Source organism: Nomascus leucogenys, chromosome 8 (assembly GCF_006542625.1).
Source record: "Nomascus leucogenys isolate Asia chromosome 8, Asia_NLE_v1, whole genome shotgun sequence".
Lineage (NCBI taxonomy): Eukaryota > Metazoa > Chordata > Mammalia > Primates > Hylobatidae > Nomascus > Nomascus leucogenys.
In genome coordinates this window covers 34,947,805-34,969,552 of record NC_044388.1, presented here as the reverse complement: position 1 = coordinate 34,969,552, position 21,748 = coordinate 34,947,805, and the positions used below count along the sequence as shown (strand labels likewise).

General features: G+C 43.3%; 1 protein-coding gene and 1 pseudogene across 2 annotated transcripts in view; one reads left to right on the top strand and one right to left on the bottom strand.

Moving 5' to 3' along the window:
* Positions 1-21,748, bottom strand: part of LEPROTL1 (leptin receptor overlapping transcript like 1) — a 44,122-nt gene that overhangs the window by 7,433 nt on the left and 14,941 nt on the right. The window lies entirely within an intron of this gene.
* Positions 13,640-14,117, top strand: LOC100582174 (annotated as a pseudogene). The gene has a single exon (XR_122092.4). The product of XR_122092.4 is annotated as a 40S ribosomal protein S15a pseudogene (transcript).

Sequence of the window (21,748 nt, the reverse complement as noted above, 5' to 3'; positions counted from 1 at the left end):
TCTGGAGGCTGAGAAGGATCTCTTGAGCCCAGGAGTTCGAGGCTGCAGTGAGCTGTGTTTGTGTCACTGCACCCCAGCCTGGTTGACAGAGGGAGACCCCCATCTGCTAATTTTTTGGGGGCAGGCGCTGTGGCTCACACCTGTAATCCCAGCACTTTGGGAGGCTGAGACGGGCGGATCACAAGGTCAGGGGATCACAAGGTCAGGAGTTCAAGACCAGCCTGCCCAATATGGTGAAACCCCATCTCTTCTAAAAATACAAAAATTAGCCGGGCGTGGTGGTGGGCGCCTATAGTCCCAGCTACTTGGGAGGCTGAGGCAGGAGAATCGCTTGAATCCCGGGGTTTGGAGGTTGTAGTAAGCCGAGATCACACCACTACACTCTAGCCTGGGCGACAGAGCAAGATTCCATCTCAAAAAAAAAAAATTTTTTTTTTGAAAATTTTAAAAAATAATTGTCCTAAAAATAAATGGCTGATATTATTCCCAGGTATATGGTAATAAAGTAAAAACCCACATGATAACTATTTACATAATTGTTAAATACAAAGCTGACTCATAAACGTGTCTTACAAAGAGATCAATAACACGAAGTAAACACTATTTTAATATGACTTTGAGGGTGGATTTGATTCTTTTTTTCTTGGCATATCCTAAATAACTCCCTCTGTTTCTTCCTGTTAGGATTTAAAATACACGAGAGAAAGGTTTCAGGACTTCTAAATTATGCAGTAGCAATGTCATTTAACTAGCACTTACAAATTACTGCCACATCTGCAGGTCACCTGTACTGTTATGTAATTACCATTTTTCTTTAATCAACTTTAATTCAACTTACTTATAAAACTTACCCTCCTTCTAAGCAATGGCAGTGATGAAAATTGGGTTTGGTGTGCTAATTCTATTTTACTTCAGTACTCACTAAAAGAAATACATGCTTGTTCAAATATAAAAAAAAAAAACCTTTTTATTTGTGTACTGTGTAAAACCATCTGCTTATCTAAGGTGACATCTATCCCACCATACAAAGCATTGTACAGGTATCTCATCTTGTTGAGTATTCCAAACCTATCCTTCTCATCATTTTCAAAATGTAAAATTGCAAATAAGCTTTTTGATATGGTTTGGGTCTCATGTTGAATTGTAATCCCCAGTGTTGGAAGAGGGGCCTGGTGGGAGGTGATTAAATCATGGGGGTGGATTTCCCCCTTGCTGTTCTCATAATAGTGAGTGAGTTTTCACATGATCTGGTTGTTTATAAAAGTGCGTAGCACCTTCCTGCTCTTTCTCTTCCTCCTGCTCCAGCCATGTAAAACGTGCCTCCTGCCTCTTCACCTTCCGCCATGATTTTAAGTTTCCTGAGGCCTCCCCAACCATGCTTCCTGTACAGCCTGTAAAACTGTGAGCCAATTAAACCTCTTTTCTTTATTAATTACCCAGTCTCAGGTAGTTCTTTGTGTGTGTGTTTGTGTGTGTGAGTGAGACAGGGTCTCGCCCTGTCACCCAGGCTGGAATGCAGTGGTGTGATCTCAGCTCATTGCAACCTCTGCCTCCTGGGTTCAAGCGATTCTCCTGCCTCACCCTCCCAAGTAGCTGGGACTATAGGCACATGCCACCACACCCAGCTAATTTTTGTATTTTTAGTAGAGACCGGGTTTCACCATGCTGGCAAGCCTAGTCTTGAACTCCTGATCTCAAGTGATCCGTCCACCTTGGCCTCCTGAAGTGCTGGGATTACAGGTGTGAGTCACCGCTCCCGACCTCAGGTAGTTCTTTATAGCACTACAAGAACTGACTAATACACTTTTAATCGTTAAAACTTCACAAAGATAATACTAAGTTAGAAGTTACAGATAACTTAGAAAGTTATAGGTCAATATCACTGATTAACATGAAGGCAAACCACAAGCCCAATCTTAGCACTCAGAACATAACACAGTGAGGGTCTTGATAAACAGAGATAGCAAGGATTTGTAGTGGCCTTGGTGGGGCGCAGTGGCTCATGCCTGTAATCTCAGCACTTTGGGAGGCTGAAGCAGGAGGAGCTCTTGAGCCCTCGAGTTTGAGACCAGCCTGGGCAACATAGGGAGATGCCATCTCTATTAAAAAACACACACACAAACCCAAAACTTGTAGTGCCTTAACCAGAAGGGTTCTATACTTTCTCTCACCATACTCAGTAGCTCAGAGGAGACAAAGTAGATAAATGGGGTTTCCCAGAGTTGGGAATAGTCAAAGAGACTCTGTCTCAAAAAATAGTTTCAGACTCTGTCTCAAAAAAAAAGAAAGAGTGCTTTTTATAGGGGCACTTCTGGGGAGCTGTCTATGGGTGTGTGCAGCTGATGGAAATCCTTCGAAAGGTACACTTTAGATGTGTGCAAGTTTCCATATATATGTTACACTTCAATATATATATTTTTTGAAACAGGGTCTGGCTCTGTCACCCAGGCTGGAGTGCAGTGGCATGATCTCGGCTCACCGCAACCTCTGCCTCCCGGGCTCAAGCAATCCTCCCACCTCAGCCTCCCAAGTAGCTGGGACTACAGGAGCGCACAACTATGTCCGGCTAATTTTTTTTATTTTTTTGTACAGACAGGGTTTTGCCATGTTGCCCAGGCTGGTCTCGAATTCGTGAGCTCAAGCGATCCAACCTCCTTGGCCTTCCAAAATTCTGAGATTACAGCCATGAGCCACCGTGTCCGGCCCCGTAATTTTTTTAAGTGACTACTCTTCATGATTAGGGAAATGCTCATGAAGGAATGTTAAATTTAAAAAAAGAACTTGGTTAACAAAGCCTTTTAAAATGCAATCTGGCCTCAAAATCTATCTCCCCACTGATGGCCAGGGGTAATTTCTACTCCTCTGATTGGTTAAACCAGGACGTCTGCTTCCTTCTTTTTCTATTTGCATTCTGTAGAGAATGATTCATTTCTCTGGACAGTAGTAGAAAGAACATTTTTCTGGACAGGAGAAAGTGATTTGTGGGAATTGATCTAAGGAAAGAAGTAGGAGCCAGAGCTGTAGACTGGAGCCATCTGTCTGCCCAGAGGACAGCCTGGATCCAAGATGGGCAGAAACAGAGAGGAGGTGTCTCCTTCCAGTCCTGTTTCTTTTGTTAGATCTTTACTCGTTCACTTCCCAACTCCTGCCCCCGCTGCTCCCTCCCATTTGGCAACAGTTTCCCTATCCTTCGTTACCCATTCTGTTACTTCCAAGACTGCCCATTGCTCCTGAATTCCCTTTGCTACATGACTGGTAGTACCTGCTTATTGACACCCCACCCCCTCTTTTTAAAAAATTCAATCACTACCCTTCTGGAATATCCTCTCGTTAATGTGCTCTGACCTCGCTTACAGATCTGGATTTGATGTTTTCCTTCTCTTGCTTGATCTAGAAGTAACCCTCAGGTTACCCCTGCTTTTTCTCTTGGTTCTGGCCCATTTATTGGCCCAAGCAGCAGAATACATATACGTGTGTGTGTGTGTGTGTGTGTGTGTGTGTATTTTATTTTTTTTTTGAGACAGGGTCTCACTCTGTCACCTAGGCTGGCATGCAGTGGCACAATCATAGCTCACTGCAGCATTGAACTCCTGGGCTCAAGCGATCCTCCCACGTCTGCCTCCCAAGTATAGAATAGTATTTTGATGAATCGTGCCTATCCTTACAAATGCAAGGACAGGGCCAGCTGTCTCTGTCTTGCAGGCAGTAGCCCTGGACAAGTGAACTCAATTCTGTGGACCAAGTACTAGAGCTCAGTAACCCATCGAAACAGTGCCCAGTGGGCACACACCTCCTGACCTCTGGCCTCCCACTTTCATCAGCCGAATCACTCTGAGAGGTTTGGCAGCTCTTTCAGGTCCCCAGGGGATCTCATTCATTTGTTTGAAAATAGTGTCTGAGAGTTTGGTGATTAAGAAATCCCTAAGAGGAGGGTAAGCCAAGCCATGAAAACCATCAAGCTCAGGATGCTGGCAAAGCTTAATAAGAAAATGTTTAGCAGAAAGCTATAGCATTAGCCTTTCTAAGAGCAGCAAGAAACTATAGCCTTCATTATTTATAGATTGAAATGGCATCATCACCTAGGAGGTGTCATGAGAACTCAGGTCATCTGTCAGCATATTATTTTGTTTTTTCTTTTTTTTTTTTTTTTTTTCAGACACAGTCTCACTCTGTCACACAGGCTGGAGTGCAGTGGTGCCATGTCGGCTCACTGCAACCTCCGCCTCCTAGGTTCAAGCGATTCTCATGCTTCAGACTCCAAAGTAGCTCGGATTACAGGCATGTGCCACCAAGTCCAGCTAATTTTTTTTGTATTTTTAGTACAGATGGGGATTTGCCATGTTGGCCAGGCTGGTCTTGAACTTCTGGCCTCAAGTGATCCTCCCGCCTCAGCCTCCCATAGTGCTGGTCTGGCCTGTCAACATATCATTCTGAATAAACTGCCCTCATAGTGCAGCCCCATCCTTCTGAATCATAGCAGTTACTAAGCTGGGCTGCCGTCCTTCTTAATCTGTAGACAGTTGTCATGATCAACAGGCACCAGTGGCTTTAATATATGTCCCAGGTTTAGCAACCCACTCCAGTAGTTAAACTTCTCCACAGGAGACAATCCAACCTTGGCCTTTTTCTATCCATGTAGTTTCATAAAGCAAACCACAGGAAGGCTTCACTGATACACATTCAGTCTGTTGATTCATCTAGACTGGATTCATCAATTCCATGAGGACTTGGAAAAGGAGGCTGGTATGGTTTGAATGTGTCTCCTAAAGTTCAAATGTTAGAAACTTAATCCCCCGTGCAGCAGTGTTGGGAGGTGGGGCCTAATGGAAGGTACAGTCATGTGTCACTTAATATGGGGACACATTCTGAAAGATGCATTGTTAGGCTATTTTGTCATTGTATGAACATCATAGAGTGGCCTTACACAAAGCTGGATGGTCTAGCCTACTACACACCTAGGCTATACGGTATAACCTAGGGGTCTCTGACCCCCAGTGCTGATCCATGGCCTGTTAGGAACTGGGCCACATGACAGGAAGTAAGTGGCAGGCAAGATTATAGATAGATTATGGGCATTGCGATGACCAATTGCAATCATTAGTAATTATCCTGATTAGAATGCCAACTATTAGATAGTACATTCAAATCACTTACAACAGATTCTTCATAGATTTATAACATGGGAGATGGTTCAGGAAACTTGATTCTCCATAGTCTAAGAGTTCAGTACTAAGAGGTGAAGGGATAGTGATTATATTTTATGTGAGCTTTTTCCAAATGTCTAAATGCATCTATTTCCAAAACATTTCAAAGGAAATGATAGAGTAAAATGGCCGTGACTACTTTAGCATTTTCTTCCTGATAATGGCTGATTCGGATGTTGGCAAAGCCATCTCATGGGGAAGCAGTCTGAACCCCTCTCCTGGAGGCAGGAGTTCTGGCCCTGTCCCAGTTCTAGCACAGGCCAACTGTGGGACCCAAGCAATTCCCTCTGGGTCCCAGGTTTCCTAGTACACCAAAACAGGATGTGGATAAAATATTCCTTTTAGAGTATTTAATTTTAAAACTGAAGGCATTATGATTGTATAAGTGTTCTATTAATTTTTCAACACATTAAGCAGGAAGCCGGGCGCGGTGGCTCAAGCCTGTAATCCCAGCACTTTGGGAGGCCGAGGCAGGCGGATCACGAGGTCAGGAGATCGAGACCATCCTGGCTAACACGGTGAAACCCCGTCTCTACTAAAAATACAAAAAATTAGCCGGGCATGTTGGCGGGCGCCTGTAGTCCCAGCTACTCGGGAGGCTGAGGCAGGAGAATGGCGTGAACCCAGGAGGCGGAGCTTGCAGTGAGCCGAGATTGCGCCACTGCACTCCAGCCTGGGGGACAGAGCAAGACTCCGTCTCAAAAAAAAAAAAAAAAAACACACACATTAAGCAGAAAAAGTAAGGCATCCATCTCCCAACCTGCCTCTATTCATCCAATAAGAATTTTATAGAAAGCAATGGAAGAAAATCTGCTGAGTGCTCAAGTTTCTTTATAAACACCCGGCATTTCCTATTAGGTTCCTTCCATTTGTTTTCTATTGTATAAAAAGAACAAAGTGATATTTTTGTGGCTCATCAAAAAACTGAGAGTCGACAATAGTTCTCTCCTACTAAGAAAACACTGTTAACTTCTCTGACTCTTTCTTTCCTGAATAGTAGGCTTAATTTCTTAGCCTATATTTGGCAGCTCATAACAGTCAGATACTTATTCATCTGTTCTGGCTCGTTTCCAGGGACAATCATAACAACAGCTAGAGATGCCAGATTATTTCTAAGGAAGTATTTTTGTCTTGCTTGGTTCTTGCTGCACCTTTTTCTTCAGAAACACCTTTTAAGCTATGACAAGTGAGATAATTATGTATGTATGTTTTCCTTGCAGGGAATTTGTGCAGTTCATAAGATTCAAGTGATACTTTGGTTTAGTTTAATGGCCAATCTGGGTATGTTACATCGAGTGCCTTAGGTGGATTCATTAGCCTGAGGACATGTGAGGTGATGTTTTCTGGCATTCTCAACTTACTAAAGGAATGCTTTACACAACTTTGCTTCTAAATTGTTTGTTTAGAGCTTAGATAATATTTCCCTGTAGAAAGAACATTATGTTAACTCCTAATGGATGACACTCATGGTAACGACCTGAATTCAAGGGAACATGTTGTTTAGGATTGAAGAGAAGAGCAAGGTAATTTCCTCCCCACTTCTTAAATATGCAGCTGACCCTAAGTACCTTTTATTTTTATACTTTTTTCTGTTTATATAGTTATGTAAATAACTATATGATAAACTATATATATGAACTGTATATGGACTTTGTTTAGATCTTGATTCAAATGAACCAACTTTGAAAGGATATTATGGGAAATTTAAACACTAACTGGATAGTAAAGCTTTATTGTTAACTTTTTCAGGTGTAATAATCATATTGTGGTTTTTCTTAAGAATAAGGAAGGGTCATATTTTAGAGATATTCACAGATTAAATGATATGTCTTGGATTTGCTTTAAAATAATCCGAGTTAGAGAGAATGGAGAATACACGGATGAAACAGAACAGCCATGTGTTCAGAATTGTTGAAACTGGTTAATTGGGAGGTCAATATATTCTATTTTTTATAGGTTTGAAAATTTATATGAAAATAAGTGTGCAAGAGACTACTGGGTAGATAAGGAAGAGGGAAGTCAGATACAGGAATTTCCATTCTCCAATTCCTAATGAAAAGATCAAAAGCTGCAAAAACTCATTGTGGCCCCAGTGACCCATCCCCTCTTCCGGCATTCTCATCATCCCACATTGAATCAAGGTTGGTCTGTGTGATGAATATTACATGACAGAAGTGATGGTATGTCACCTCTGCGATTAGGTTATAAGAGACAGTTAGTGTGAGACTAACGATCTTACCAACTTTGTGTTTTGGTAGTTTCTTCTTCACTGCACTCGAGGTACAATGGCCTTGCTATCTTCTGGAAAAAAAAAAAAAAAAGCATATTCCTCTCTTTGAGCCTTTGAAATTGCTGGTCCTTCTATCCAGAATGTTCTTACCCAGGTCTCTATGGAGAGAGATGCTGCTCCTTTACATCATTCATGTCTCTGTTCAAATGACATCTTGCCAGAGACGAACACCTTGTCTAAAATAAATCCCATCCCCCATGCCATCATTCCCATCTCCTCACTCTGCTCTATTTGGTTCATTTACTTTTCATTGATTGAAATTATGTTATTTATTGTTTGACTAAATGAATAAATTATAGGTCTGGATAGAGCTTCCTGAGCAGGAATAAGTATAGACATGGGAACCATGCAAACATACTTCATACTTGAGGTTTGTATGTGTGTATATGTACGTATGTGTGAGTGAGAGAGAGACAGAGCGAAAGAGAGGAATGCTAGTATGACATCAGAAAACCTGACATACATTTAGGAATAAATGTAGTAAAATGACTGCAAGACTTGTACTTGGAAAACTATAAAACACTGCTGAGAGATGTTGCAAACCTCAATAAATTGAGAGCTATACCATGTTCATTGATTGAAATACTCAATATTGTTGTGGCAGATTGCATTTTCCAAAGATGGACACCATAATATATGCCCTCCCATATGCTTTTCTTACAATGTAACATTAACACTCTTCCTATTGAATGGTCTATGGTCATTCCCTTGAACCTGGGGGGACATTTACACAACTGGGTTGACCACTAGAGTATGGCAGAAGTGATGCTTTGTGACTTCTAAGGTAGGTCAGAAAATGTCCATACACTTCTGACTGATTTTCTTGGGATGATTCACACTCTTGGAATGGATGTAAGAAAGCCACATTGCCATGGAGAGGCAGAGTTATATATGGAGAGGAGCAGAGACCCCTGACCTTCATACTAGCTGAGCTCCCATTTAGACATCCAGCACCAATTGCCAGCTATGTAAGTGAACCATCTTGGGAGATGATCCACCAACCCCCAGCTGACACCACGTGGGGCAGACAAACCCTTACTGTTAAGACCGGACCAAATTACAGATTTGTGAGCTGAATAAATGATTATTGGTTTAAGTCAATAGGTTTCGGGTGGTTTGCTATGCTGCAATAGATAACTGTTACAATTGTTAAGATTCATTCTCCCCAAATTGATCTATAGCTTCAGTGCAATCCCAATCAAACTCCCAAAAGTTTTTTTGAGAGACAGAGTCTTGCATTGTTACCCATGCTGCAGTGCAGTGGCGCGATCTCAGCTCACTGCAACCTCCACCTCCTGGGTTCAAGGGATTCTCCTGCCGCAGCCTCCCGAGTAGCTGGGATTACAGGCATGCACCACCACACCTGACTAAATTTTTTTTGTATTTTAAGTAGAGACAGAGTTTCACCACGTTGGCCAGGCTGGTTTTGAACTCCTGACTTCAAGTGATCCACCCGCCTTGGCCTCCCAAAGTGTTGGGATTACAGGCATGAGCCACCATGCCCGGCCCTCCCAAAAGTTTCTAAAAATAGAAATTGACAAGCTAATTCTAAAGTTTATATGAAAATACTAGACTGAGTGAAGTGGCACAGGCCAATAATCCCAGTACTTTGGGAGGCTGAGGTGGGAGGATTGCTTGAGGACAGGAGTTTGAGACCAGCCTGGTCAACATAGTGACACCTTGACTCTACATAAAAATTTTGAGTGAATTTTTGAATTTAGAGTGAAGTAGGGGTCCAATTTCATTCCTTTGCATGTGGATATCCAGTTATCCCAGCTGAATTACCTTGACACTTAAAGTTAATTTTTTTTTTTTTTTGAGAGGGAGTCTCGCTCTGTTGCCCAGGCTGGAGTGCCGTGGCATGATCTCGGCTCACTGAAACCTCGGCCTCCCGGGTTCAAGCGATTCTCCTGCCTCAGCCTCTTGAGTAGCTGGGATTACAGGCGAGTGCCACCATGTACAGCTAATTTTTTGTATTTTTAGTAGAGATGGGGTTTTACCATGTTGGCCAGGCTGGTCTCGAACTCCTGACCTCAAGTGATCTGCCCGCCTTGGCCTCCCAAAGTGCTGGGATTACAGGGGTGAGCCACTGTGCCAGCCTAATTTTTTTTAAAGATAAAAATAAAACAAAAAAGAAATCACTGGAATGCTTGGGGGAGCAGAAGGTAAGGAGCTCTCCACTAGCTTTCCTGTTAGACCCCACACCCCTAATCCAGAGGCCAGGACATTTCTACTGCCATCCAGAGGCCAAGAAACCACTGCCAGAATCACATATCCCCGCATCGGGTAAAAAGCAGTGCAATGGAGTCTTGTCAGCCCCAGAAAAAACACACCAAAGCCCACATACCACTGCTGGCAGAGGAAGGATGTCTTTTGCTTTCCTTCAGGTTTCCAAGGCATCTCATGAGTTTATTTTATTAACAATATCTAGGCCGGGCGTGATGGCTCACACCTGTAATCCCAGCACCTTGGGAGGCTGAGGTGGGCGGATCACTTGAGCTCAGGAGTTGGAGACCAGCCTGGCCAACATGGCGAAACCCCGTCTCGACTGAAAATACAAAAATTTAGCAGGGCGTGGTGGCGCGTGCCTGTAATCCCAGCTACTCGGGAGGCTGAGGCAGGAGAATTGCTTGAACCGAGGAGGCCAAGGTTGCAGTGAACCAAGATGGCGCCACGGCACTCCAGCCCGGGCGAGAGAGTGAGACTCCATCTCAAAAAAAAAAAAAAACCAAAAAACCAAAAAAACGAAAAACAAAACAAAAGACCCCAAAAACAATAAACAACAAAACACACAAAACACAATACGTAGATGAAACACAGAACCCTGGAGGTAAGGGAATCGAGTAAATGTAGTTTCAAGGCTCCTGAGATAAAAGGGGATGGGAATCAGTAAACAATATACAGCTTATCAACCAGTCCCAGAAGAACAAATGCTATATGATTCCATGTATAGAAGGTACCTAGAGGAGTCAGACTTATAGAAACAGAGTAGAATGGTGGCTGCCAGGGGCTGGGAGGAGGGGGAATGGGAGTAGAGTTTGTCATGCAAGATGAAAAAGTTCTAGAGATCTGCTGTATAGGGTATATAACAATACTGAAGTGTACACTTAATAATTTAAGATGGTATTTCAGCCAATCCCATTTGAAAAGAAAAACAAAACAGTTGGGTGTGGTGGCTCATGCCTGTAATCCCAGCACTTTGGGAGGCTAAGGCTGGTGGATCACTTGAGCCCAGGAATTCAAGACCAGCCTGGGTAACATGGCGAAACCTCATCTCTAAAAAGAAATACCAAAATTAGCCAGGCATGGTGGCTCATGACTGTAGTCCCAGCTACATGGGAGGCTGAGACAGGAGGATTGCTCAAGCCAGAGAGGCGAAGGTTGCAGTGAACTGAGATTGCACCACTGCACTCCAGCCTGGGCGACAGAGAAAGAACCCGTCTCAGAAACAAAATTAAACAAAGATGGTAGATTTCATGTCATATATTTTGTTCCAGAGTTTAAAAAAATATACATATATATATGCATAGACAAATACATACAACTTATTAAGTGACCATTTACATTTTGTCCTCTTTATATTTTACAACTAAAAGAGTATCATGTAACATCTTATGCACGTGCAGTCTTATGATAGTTCTTATTCTTCTATTTTTCCCCAAATGGCTAGGGGAAATCTGGGTCCATGCTGTTATTTTATGTTTGTTATGGAGGAAGCAACTGTTAACATATTTTCCAACTCAGAATCTGCTTCAAAGGGATGAGCTATTTGGACCCTTTTCAGAAACTTGCTTGGGGCAAAAATCATTAGTAATAATGACAATCAATTATAATTTTATTATTTTATTTGAGGTAGTTTAATGTGCAGCATTAAAAACATATATTTATTTATTTATTTGGAGATGGAGTCTCACTCTTTTGCCCAGTCTGAAGTGCAGTGGCACGATCTCGGCCCACTGCAACCTCTGCCTCCCAGGTTCAAACGATTCTCCTGCCTCAGCCTCTCTAGTAGCTGGGATTACAGGCATACGCCACCATGCTCTGCTAGTTTTTGTATTTTTAGTAGAGATGGCATTTTGCCATGGTGGCCAGGCTGGTCCTGAACTCCTGTCCTGAAGTGATCTGCCTACCTCGGCCTCCCAAAGTGCTGGGATTATAGACATGAGCCGCCAGGCCCTACTTAAAAGCATTTTTATAAAAAAAATTAAAAAAATTATCCATATTTTAAAAATACCTAGTTAATATTTTCATATATAGCTGTTACGGGATAAGTAGTATTCCCCTAAAATTCATATCCTAACACCCAGTACCTCAGAATGTGACTATATTTGGAGAAAGGGCTTTAAAGATGTAATTAAGGTTAAATGAGGTCATTAGCGTGGGCCCTCGTCCAATATGACTGGCATCCCTCTAAAATCAGACAATTAGGACACAGACACAAAATAGAAATTGACAAGTGAATTGTAAAGTTTATATAAAAAATCTAGATAGGGTGCAGTGGCAGCTCACGCCTATAATCCCAACACTTCTGTGTGAGGACACAGGGAGAACGGGCCATCGGCAAGCAAAGGAGGGAGATTGTAGGGAAAAGAAAGAGAGATGAGACTATTACTGTGTCTATGTAGAAAGGGAAGACATAAGAAACTCCATTTTGACCTGTACCCTGAACAATTGCTTTGCCCTGAGATGCTGTTAATCTGTAACTTTGCCCCAACCTTGAGCTCACAAAAACATGTGTTGTATGGAATCAAGGTTTAAGGGATCTAGGGCTGTGCAGGATGTGCCTTGTTAAAAAAATGTTTACAGGCAGTATGCTTGGTAAAAGCCATCACCATTCTCCAGTCTCAATAAACCAGGGGCACAATGCACTGCAGAAAGCCGCAGGGACCTCTGCCCTGGAAAGCCGGGTATTGTCCAAGGTTTCTCCCCATGTGATAGTCTGAAATATGGCCTTGTGGGAGGGGAAAGACCTGACTGTCCCCCAGCCCAACACCCATGAATGGTCTGTGCTGAGGAGGATTAGTAAAAGAGGAAGGGAGGCGAGACATGTTGGCAGCAATGCTGCTTTGTTATTCTTTACTGAGATGTTTGGGTGGAGAGAAGCATAAATCCGGCCTACGTGCACATCCAGGCATAGTACCTTCCCTTGAACTTATTTGTGACACAGATTCCTTTGCTCACATGTTTTCTTGCTGACCTTCTCCCCACTATCACGCTGCTCTCCTGCCGCATTCCTCTTGCTGAGATAGTGAAAATAGTAATTAATAAATACTGAGGGAATTCAGAAACCAGTGCTGGTGCAGGTCCTCTGTATGCTGAGTGCCGATCTCCTGGGCCCACTGTTCTTACTCTATACTTCGTCTCTGTGTCTTATTTCTTTTCTCAGTCTCTTGTCCCACCTGACGAGATATACCCACTGGCGTGGAGGGGCAGGCCACCCCTTCAGGAGATCTCAGAAAAAGCTGAACCTGCTGACACCTTACTGTTGGACTTTCAGCCTCCAACAGTGAGAAAATAAGTATCTGTTGTTTAAACTACCCACTCTGTGGTACTTTGTTATTGCAGCCCTGGCAAGTTAATATAATAACCTTCCAGCTTTTTCCACATGTACACATGTATCTGTATGTACATATATTAATATACTTATGATTTTCTGGCCAGGCACGGTGGCTCACACCCGTAATCCCAGCACTTTGGGAGGCCAAGGCAGTTGGGTCACTTGAGGTCAGGAATTTGAGACCAGCCTGGCCAACCCAGTCTCTACTTAAAATACAAAAATTAGCCAGGTGTGGTGGTGGGTGCCTGTAATCCCAGCTACTTAGGAATGTGAGGCAGGAGAATCGCTTGAACCCAGGAGGCAGAGGTTGCAGTGGGCCAAGATTCTGCCACTGCTCTGCAGTCTGGAAGACAGAGCCGAGACTCTGTCTCAAAAAAACAAAAAACCAACCAAATCAAAAAATATATATATATATATTTTTCCCAAACAGTAGATTCACACTAATTTCTATTTTGTAGCCTGCTTTTTAAACTTTCTGTCTATAAGCATTTTTCTACAATGTAATTTTTAATATCCACCTGATACAGTCATAGGTGATTTAATCAATCTTCTGCTAACTTTCAGATTTTTAAAATTTTTTGTAGAAACAGGGTCTCACTGCTCTTTCCGCCATCTTTCTGCACCGCCACAATGGTGCGCATGAGTGTCCTGGCTGATGCTCTCAAGAGCATCAACAATGCCAAAAAGAGAGGCAAATGCCAGGTGCTTATTAGGCCGTGCTCCAAAGTCATCGTCCGGTTTCTCACTGTGATGATGAAGCATGGTTACATTGGCGAATTTGAAATCACTGATGACCACAGAGCTGGGAAAATTGTTGTGAACCTCACAGGCAGGCTAAACAAGTGTGGAGTGATCAGCCCCAGATTTGACGTGCAACTCAAAGATCTGGAAAAATGGCAGAATAATCTGCTTCCATCCCGCCAGTTTGGTTTCATTGTACTGACAACCTCAGCTGGCATCATGGACCATGAAGAAGCAAGATGAAAACACACAGGAGGGAAAATCCTGGGATTCTTTTTCTAGGGATGTAATACATATATTTACAAATAAAATGCCTCATGGACAATTAAAAAAAAAAAAAGAAACAGGGTCTCACTATTTTGTCCAGGCTGGTCTGAAACTCTTGGCCTCAGGTGATCCTCCTGCCTCCACCTCCCAAAGCACTGGGATTACAGGCCTGAGCCACCACACCTGGCCTTAAGATTGTTTTGATTTTTCAATACCATAATTAGTAAAGCGGTGACCATCTTCTGTCTCTGACTAATTCCCTAGGATTACAATACAAGGAGTTAGTAGGTCAAATGGTATGCATATTTTGAAGGTGTAAAGGGGAAAAAAACTTTTTTTTTCCTCTACTCACACATCTCTCAATAGTTCTGATCACCAAATGTATGTTTTTTTTTTTCTCCCCCACACTGACCAATTGTCCAGCACTAGCTGGCTGTCCTATAATTCAATTCATGTCTGATACTTACTACCTGGAGTTAGCATTAGATCCCACAGAGTGAGGGCCCAGTCCCACAAGATTGTCCCTCCCTTCAGATGCAATCATAAGTAGTAGGTCCCCAGAGAACAAACAATGTCTGTCTGACTTGGCTACAAATCAGAGGTTCCCACAACCCCCTTCTTGGGTTTGACCATTTGCTAGAGCAGCTCATAGAACACAGGAAAGTGCTTTACTTTATTACCTCTTTACCCTAAGGGATACAACTCAGGAACAGGACATTTATCACGTAAGACAGGGGTCCCCAACCCCCAAACCCCGCAACCCCCAGGCCAGGGGCCAGTATCAGTCCATGGCCTGTTAGGAACCGGGCAGCAGAGCAGGAGGTAAGCAGCTGGTGAGCGAGCATTACAACCTGAGCTCCACCTCCTGTTAGGTTAGTGGTGGCATTAGACTCTCACAGGATCACAAGCTCTATTGTGAATTGCACATGCGAGGGATCTAGGTTGCGTGCTCCTTATGAGAATCTAATGCCTGATGATCTGAGGTGGAACAGTTTCATCCCAAAACCATCCCCCGCCTCCCTGTCCATGGAAAAACTGTCTTCCACAAAACCAGTCCCTGGTGCCAACAAGATTGGGGACCACTGACCTAACAGACTGCAAAGATGTTAGGAGCTGTGTGCCAGGAAATGAGGGTAGCAACCAATTTTTATTTTTTTTAAGACAGGGTCTCACTCTGTCACCCACGCTGGAACACAGTGGCATGATCACAGCTCACTGCAGCCTCTACCTCAAGGCTTAGGTGATTCTGCCACCTCAGCTGCCTAGGTAGCTGGGACCACAGGCATGTGCCACCATACCTGGCTAATTATTTATATTTATGTAGAGACAGGGTTTTGCCATGTTGCCCAGGCTGGTTTCAAACTCCTAGGCTCAAGCAATCCACCCAGCTTGGGCTCCCAATATACTTATTATATCACAACATTACAGAAGGCTTTTAATATTTACTACCAAATTACATTTTAGAAGGTTGAGACCAACTACTTACACTCCCACCTAAAATCTATGAGAGTGATCATTTTCATATGTACTACCTGGGTATTATAATTTTTTAGAAACACTGGGTATTATAATTTTTATAGATCTTTGCCAAATTTGTGGGTAATATAAAGTATCATATTCATGTTTAAATTTCATTTGATTACTAATGAGAATAATGCCCCTTCCCACACTCTTTATTTGCCACTTATGGGTTTTTATTCAGAATTTGCCTGTTTATATATTTTGCTATTTCTCTCTTGGGCCTTTTATCTTTTCTTTATCTATTTGTAAGGTTTTAAAGCATTCTCCTAAGCCTGGGCATCATGGTGAAACCCCGTCTCTACAAAAAAAAAAAAAAAAAATTAGCAAGGCATGGCGGTGCGTACCTATAGTCCCAGCTACTTGGGAGGCTGAGGTAGGAGGATCACCTAAGCCCAGGGAGATCAAGGGCACAGGATTAGATGAAGGTATGCATTTTTGGCAAGAATATCATGGAAGTGGTGTGCTTTTCAGTACATCATATCTGGGTGTACACGATATAGATTTTTTTTTTTAAGATGGGGTCTGGCTCTGCCACCCAGGCTGGAGTGCAGTGGTAAAATCTTGGCTTACTGCAATCTCTGCCTCCTGGGCTTAATCGATCCTCCCACCTCAGCCTCTGGAGTAGCTGGGACCACAGGCCCGTGGCATCACATCCAGCTAATTTTTGTATTTTTATAGAGATGAGGCTTATCATGTTGCCCAGGCTGATCTTAAACTCCTGCTCTCCAGGGATCCACCCACCTCTGCCTCCGAAAGTGCTGGGAATACAGGCATGAGCCACTGCTCCTGGGCCACAGTATTTATATTAGAAAAAAGTCAAGTACTATACATGAGTTTCAGGAGCAGGAGAGAAATAAGGGAAGAGTTGTATAAAGAAGGGTGGTCGACTGTCTTGCTGGCATTCATGTTCCCCCATGTCTTGAGATCAGGTGTGGCTGTGTGACTTGCTCCGGCAATGAAAGGGGAGTAGAGGAGGTGTGTGTGACCTCCAGGCAGGAGATCTAACAGCCACCATGGAGGCCTCCATGCTTGTTCCCAAGTCTGCCAAAAGACGGAGAATGCTACTGATAGCCCAGGTTCCTGAGACAATATTCCAGTAGAGTCACAGCCAATCTGTGATATTTTGAGTGAGAAATAAACCTTTGTTGTTAGCCCTGAGATTTGGGTGTCATTCACTGCTGCGGCATAATTGAGCCCATCTGGACTCCATCAGAGAGTTTTCCAACTTGAATAAATGTCCACAATGGGCCATGCAGGGTTCTAGGTGGGTATCCAAAATGTCATGTAAGCTGGGCGCACTGGCTCACGCCTGCAATCCCAACACTTTGGGAGGCTGAGGCAGGCAGATCATTTGAGGTCAGGAGTTCAAGACCAGCCTGGCCAACATGGTAAAACCCCGTCTCTACTAAAAATACAAAAATGAGTTGGGTATGGTGGCGGGCGCCTGTAATCCCAGCTACTCGGGACGCTGAGGCAGGTGAATTGCTTAAGCTGGGGAGGTGGAGGCTGCAGTGAGCCAGGATCACACCACTGTATTCCAGCCTGGGTGACACAGCCAGACTCCATCTCAAAAAAAAAAACAAAACAAAACAAAAAATGTCATGTAAGATGTGTCATTCTGAGCATAACTTTTCCCTACCTTCCTATCCAAGCAGATGGCAGGTTCTGGGTTCATTGTCTCACGATGAATGTTAAAGGAAGGAAAATACATTGTTGAATAAGGTTTATCCGTATTAAGACTATACTACGTGTCTTTGAATCAAATCCATCTTTGTGATAAAACAAAGAGCTTCTGAGGAAAACCAAAATGTTTTCCCTAGGGTTCAGTCCTGGGGCAGCCTAATTGGATTTGGGTGCAAAAAATGTAAAATGTTCTCTAACTTTAACCCTCATCAGCCTGACTTCGTACAACAGTTGTTAGGGTCTTCCTAGGCTGGTGGGTGGCTCCAATACTTAAAACTGTAAAAACGGAGCTTCGGTGTGTTCTATTGTTTCCTCAGTGGTGAGTTCTCTGAATTTGTTTTCTTCCTGCACTGTTGGGTGATCCTCTTTGCACAGAGACCCCCTGGCTGGACGGCCAGCTGTGCCTGCTTGTGGGTCTCACTAAAGGGAGAGGCACGGTGTTTTCCCAGCATTAGGGATGAAAACGATGTGCTGCTGAGCAGAGGGCCCGGTGGCTGCTCTTCCAGACTTGGTATTCTTATCCTCGATACTGCAGGAAACATGTTCTCTCCGGCCCATAATGGAGGGTGAGATGGAGACTTGTGTGTACGTGGAGATGCGTAGGCATCTGACGCCTTGGCTGCTCCCCTGCCGCACTCCAAGTCCTCCCCCTGCAAGTTGCCTCAGTAAGCCCCCTCCTGCTCCTGGATTCCACCACTTGCAGCCATGACAGGCTCTTTGGCAGGGGTCCCACCTTTTATGGTAGTATTCTCCCATGCTTGCTAGCAGCATTTTAGGCTGCAGTTTCCCTCTTCAATACGATCCCGTATGTTTTCGTTTTCTCAGAAATTTCTTAGTTTCAGATCCAATAAGGCTTCACTTTCTTGTTTTAACTTTGCCAATGTATTCCTGTTGTTTTGTTTTTGTGACAGTCTTGCTCTGTTGTGCAGGCTGGAATGCAGTGGTGCAATCTCGACTTACTGCAACCTCTGCCTCCCAGGTTCAAGCGATTCTCCTGCCTCAGCTTCCGGAGTAGCTGAGATTACAGGCATGTACCACCACACCCGGCTAATTTTTTTTTTTTGTAGAGACGGGGTTGCACCATATTGGCCAGGCTGGTCTCAAATTCCTGACCTCAAGTGATCCGCCAGCCTCAGCCTCCCAAAGTGCTGGGATTACAGGTATGAGCCACCATGCCTGGCCTATTTCTCTGCTCCATAAAAAAAAAAAAAAAAAAAAGTGTATCATTTCTTTTTTCTTTTTTTTTTTTGAGACAGTCTCGCTCTGTTGCCCAGGCTGGAGTGCAGTGACACAGTCTTGGCTCACTGCTCACTGCAACCTCCGCCTCCTGGGATCAAGCAATTCTCCTCCCTCAGCCTCCCAAGTAGCTCAGATTACAGGTGCCTGCCACCACGCCCAGCTAATTTTTTGTATTTTTAGTAGAGACGGGGTTTCACCATGTTGGCCAGGCTGGTCTCGAACTCCTAACCTTGTGATCCACAAGCCTTGGCCTCCTAAAGTGCTGGGATTACAGGCGTGAGCCACTGCACCTGGCCAAAAAAGTGTATGATTTCTAAGATTCGGTGCAGGAGTAGGGGTAGGGAGGATCAATATGCTTAGTCCACTAGATCGTTAAAATGTGTTTTTAAAGAGTTTGTCCTCTTAAAAGAGGAAACTGCTTAGCAATACAGGCAATCAGTAAGAAACAGTGAAAGTAACAGCGAACATCTAACATTCACTATCTATGTGAGCTCTCTGCGGGTTACATTTAAATCTCACCACCACTTTATGAGGTAGATACTATTAGAATCTTCACTTTATAGATGTGGAAATGGGACACAGGTTAAATAACTCGGCTAAGGTTACACCACTAGCATCAAGAAGAGCTAGAAGTTGGGTGGTCTGCCTCCAGAACCTGGTGTGTAGCCCCTATGCTGTGATGTGTGCTACAATGTAAACCCTCCAGGAATTTAGAAAATGGTTACAAAGGCCTGGTGAGGTGTGGCTCATGCCTGTAATCCCAGCACTTTGGGAGGCCGAGGTGGGTGGATCACCTGAGGTCAGGAGTTTGAGACCAGCTTGGCCAACATGGTGAAACCCCGTGCCTACCAAAAATACAAAAAAAAAAAAAAATTGGCTGGGCATGGTGGCACATGCCTGTGATCCAGCTACTCAGGAGGCTAAGCCAGAAGAATCACTTGAACCCAGGAGGTGGAGGTTGCAGTGAGCCGAGATCACACCACTGAACTCCAGCCTGGGCGACATAGCAAGACTCTATCTCAAAGAAAGAAAATGGTTACAAAGTTAGCATCCCAACTCTGAATAGTGTTTTGTTTGGCAAGGGTCTGAAACAAGGCAAATCGTGGCATGTCTGGGTAACAGGTGGACATGGTGAACCAGTTTGGATCTGTGTTCCAGAACCTTGATTTTTATTTTCAATCTCTCCCTTACTATGCCTTTACTCCTACCCAGGTGATATGGATGAGCAAAAACTTGGTAGTCATCACTGACTCCTGTGTCTTCCACACAACTCATCAGCAAACCTGCTTTTATTCCTTTAAAATATAGCCTGAGTCTCACCACTTTTTCTATCTCCATAGTATCTGGGATCTAGAGATCAGGGTGTCAGAATCAAAAAGCTGTCCCCGACTGCCTCCGAAACCCCAGGATGCTGAAGAACCCGACTGCTGCTCCAAAGGAACTCTCACATCCTGTGACCCTGCTGGCTGGCACAAGACCCACCAGAGCAACAGAAAACTGCCCCCCACCTGACCTCTGTCTCCCAAATCTTTCCCTTCGGTGAACTCCACACTTCTCTCCTGGCTTGGAGAGGAATTGGCTTCCTTTGATATATTTCTATGTCTCTCTTATCTCATTAGATTACCACTTCAGAGAGGGACTGTGCTCCAAGATTTTCCTGTTTCCAGTAGTACCTGGAATGCTGTCATGCGGCATGTAACTGCCACTGGGAACAAGGAAGTTTTCTAGAGGAAAAGCTGAAACCAGACGTGGAATTTCAGCGTAACTATCTCATGATATAACCGAAGTGAAATACAGAGATGTGAATGCCAAGTTGTTTCTACCTAATTCATTGGACATTTCTCAGCATCTGGGTTTTTAAATGTATATATTTTTGAAATCACTGTTTTAAGCACTGTTTTGATTTAGTTGATAATTTAATCAATTATTTTAAATAATTACTAGGCTATTTAAATTAGTAGATGACAAACATCATTTGTAGTATGAAGTATAGCTCAAAACCATCTTCTTTTTAATTCTTAGGGACTAACACCTTTGTCTTCACTGCTACACTCAGTTAATGTTTAGAGCCAATTCTTACTTATGTTTTGGAAGTTGATGATTTAGACCCTCCCTGACAAAAATAAATCCACCTACACTTGGTTTAATCCTAGGAAGTTGTTTCAGTTGTAAACCCTTTTAGAAACAATCCTCAAATAGATGACGTAAGTAAACCTAGCTTTCAGAAAAACATCTGTCCTACTTTGGGGAGGTTCCCAAATCTACATAAGTTCATTTACTTCTATGTCATAGTTGTATTTACATGATATTATACAACAAACTGATCTACCAAGAGAAAAAGATACTTCCGATGTTAAATGCCAGACACACTATATATCAAGATAATTAATAAATACTAATGCTCTTACAAACAGATATGGAAATACTCACGTTTACTCTTTAGTATTTTATTCTATTGGCTGGTTTCTGTGGTTGTAAACTTCCACAACGCTTCTTTCATAGTATTAGACATTCTACTTGCTTTTTTTTTTTTTTTTTGAGACTGAGTCTCGCTCTGCCACCCAGGCTGGAGTGCAGTGGCGTGATCTTGGCTCACTGCAACCTTTGCCTCCTGGGTTCAAGCGATTCTACTGCCTCAGCCTCCCAAGTAGCTGGGACTACAAGCACCACCACCACACCCGACTTAATTTTTGTATTTTTAGAAAAGATGGGGTTTCATTATGTTGGCCAGGATGGTCTCGAACTGCTGACCTCAAGTGATCCGCCCCCCCTCAGCCTCCCAAAATGCTGGGATTACAGGTGTTAAGCCACTGCGCCCAGCCTCTACTGGCTTTTGAAGTAAAAAAAATTCACCCACTACACACACACGCGTGTGCACAAACACACACACACACACACACACGGAGTACTGCCTCTAAATACAAAACTCCCCAGAATTACAGTTGAAAGATAAATGTTTTATGGTCATAGTCTCTCACTCATAGAAACAGGTTTGGATTTTCTCTGTTCCCACCACCCTCTGCTGGAATTTACAAGCCTAATAGATAATATCTGAATTACTGTGACTAACTGTGTGTATGGGCATAAACCCACAGATGAATTCAAATAATCTTCAAGAGACTGGAAGCAAAGCATACAGTATAAAGTTTCTTGTAAAAATAAACTGTAAATCTATCTTCAACCCTAAACTTTCAATAATTAAACACAAACAGTGAAGTGAGATATAAGACCCCAGAAATCAGATAA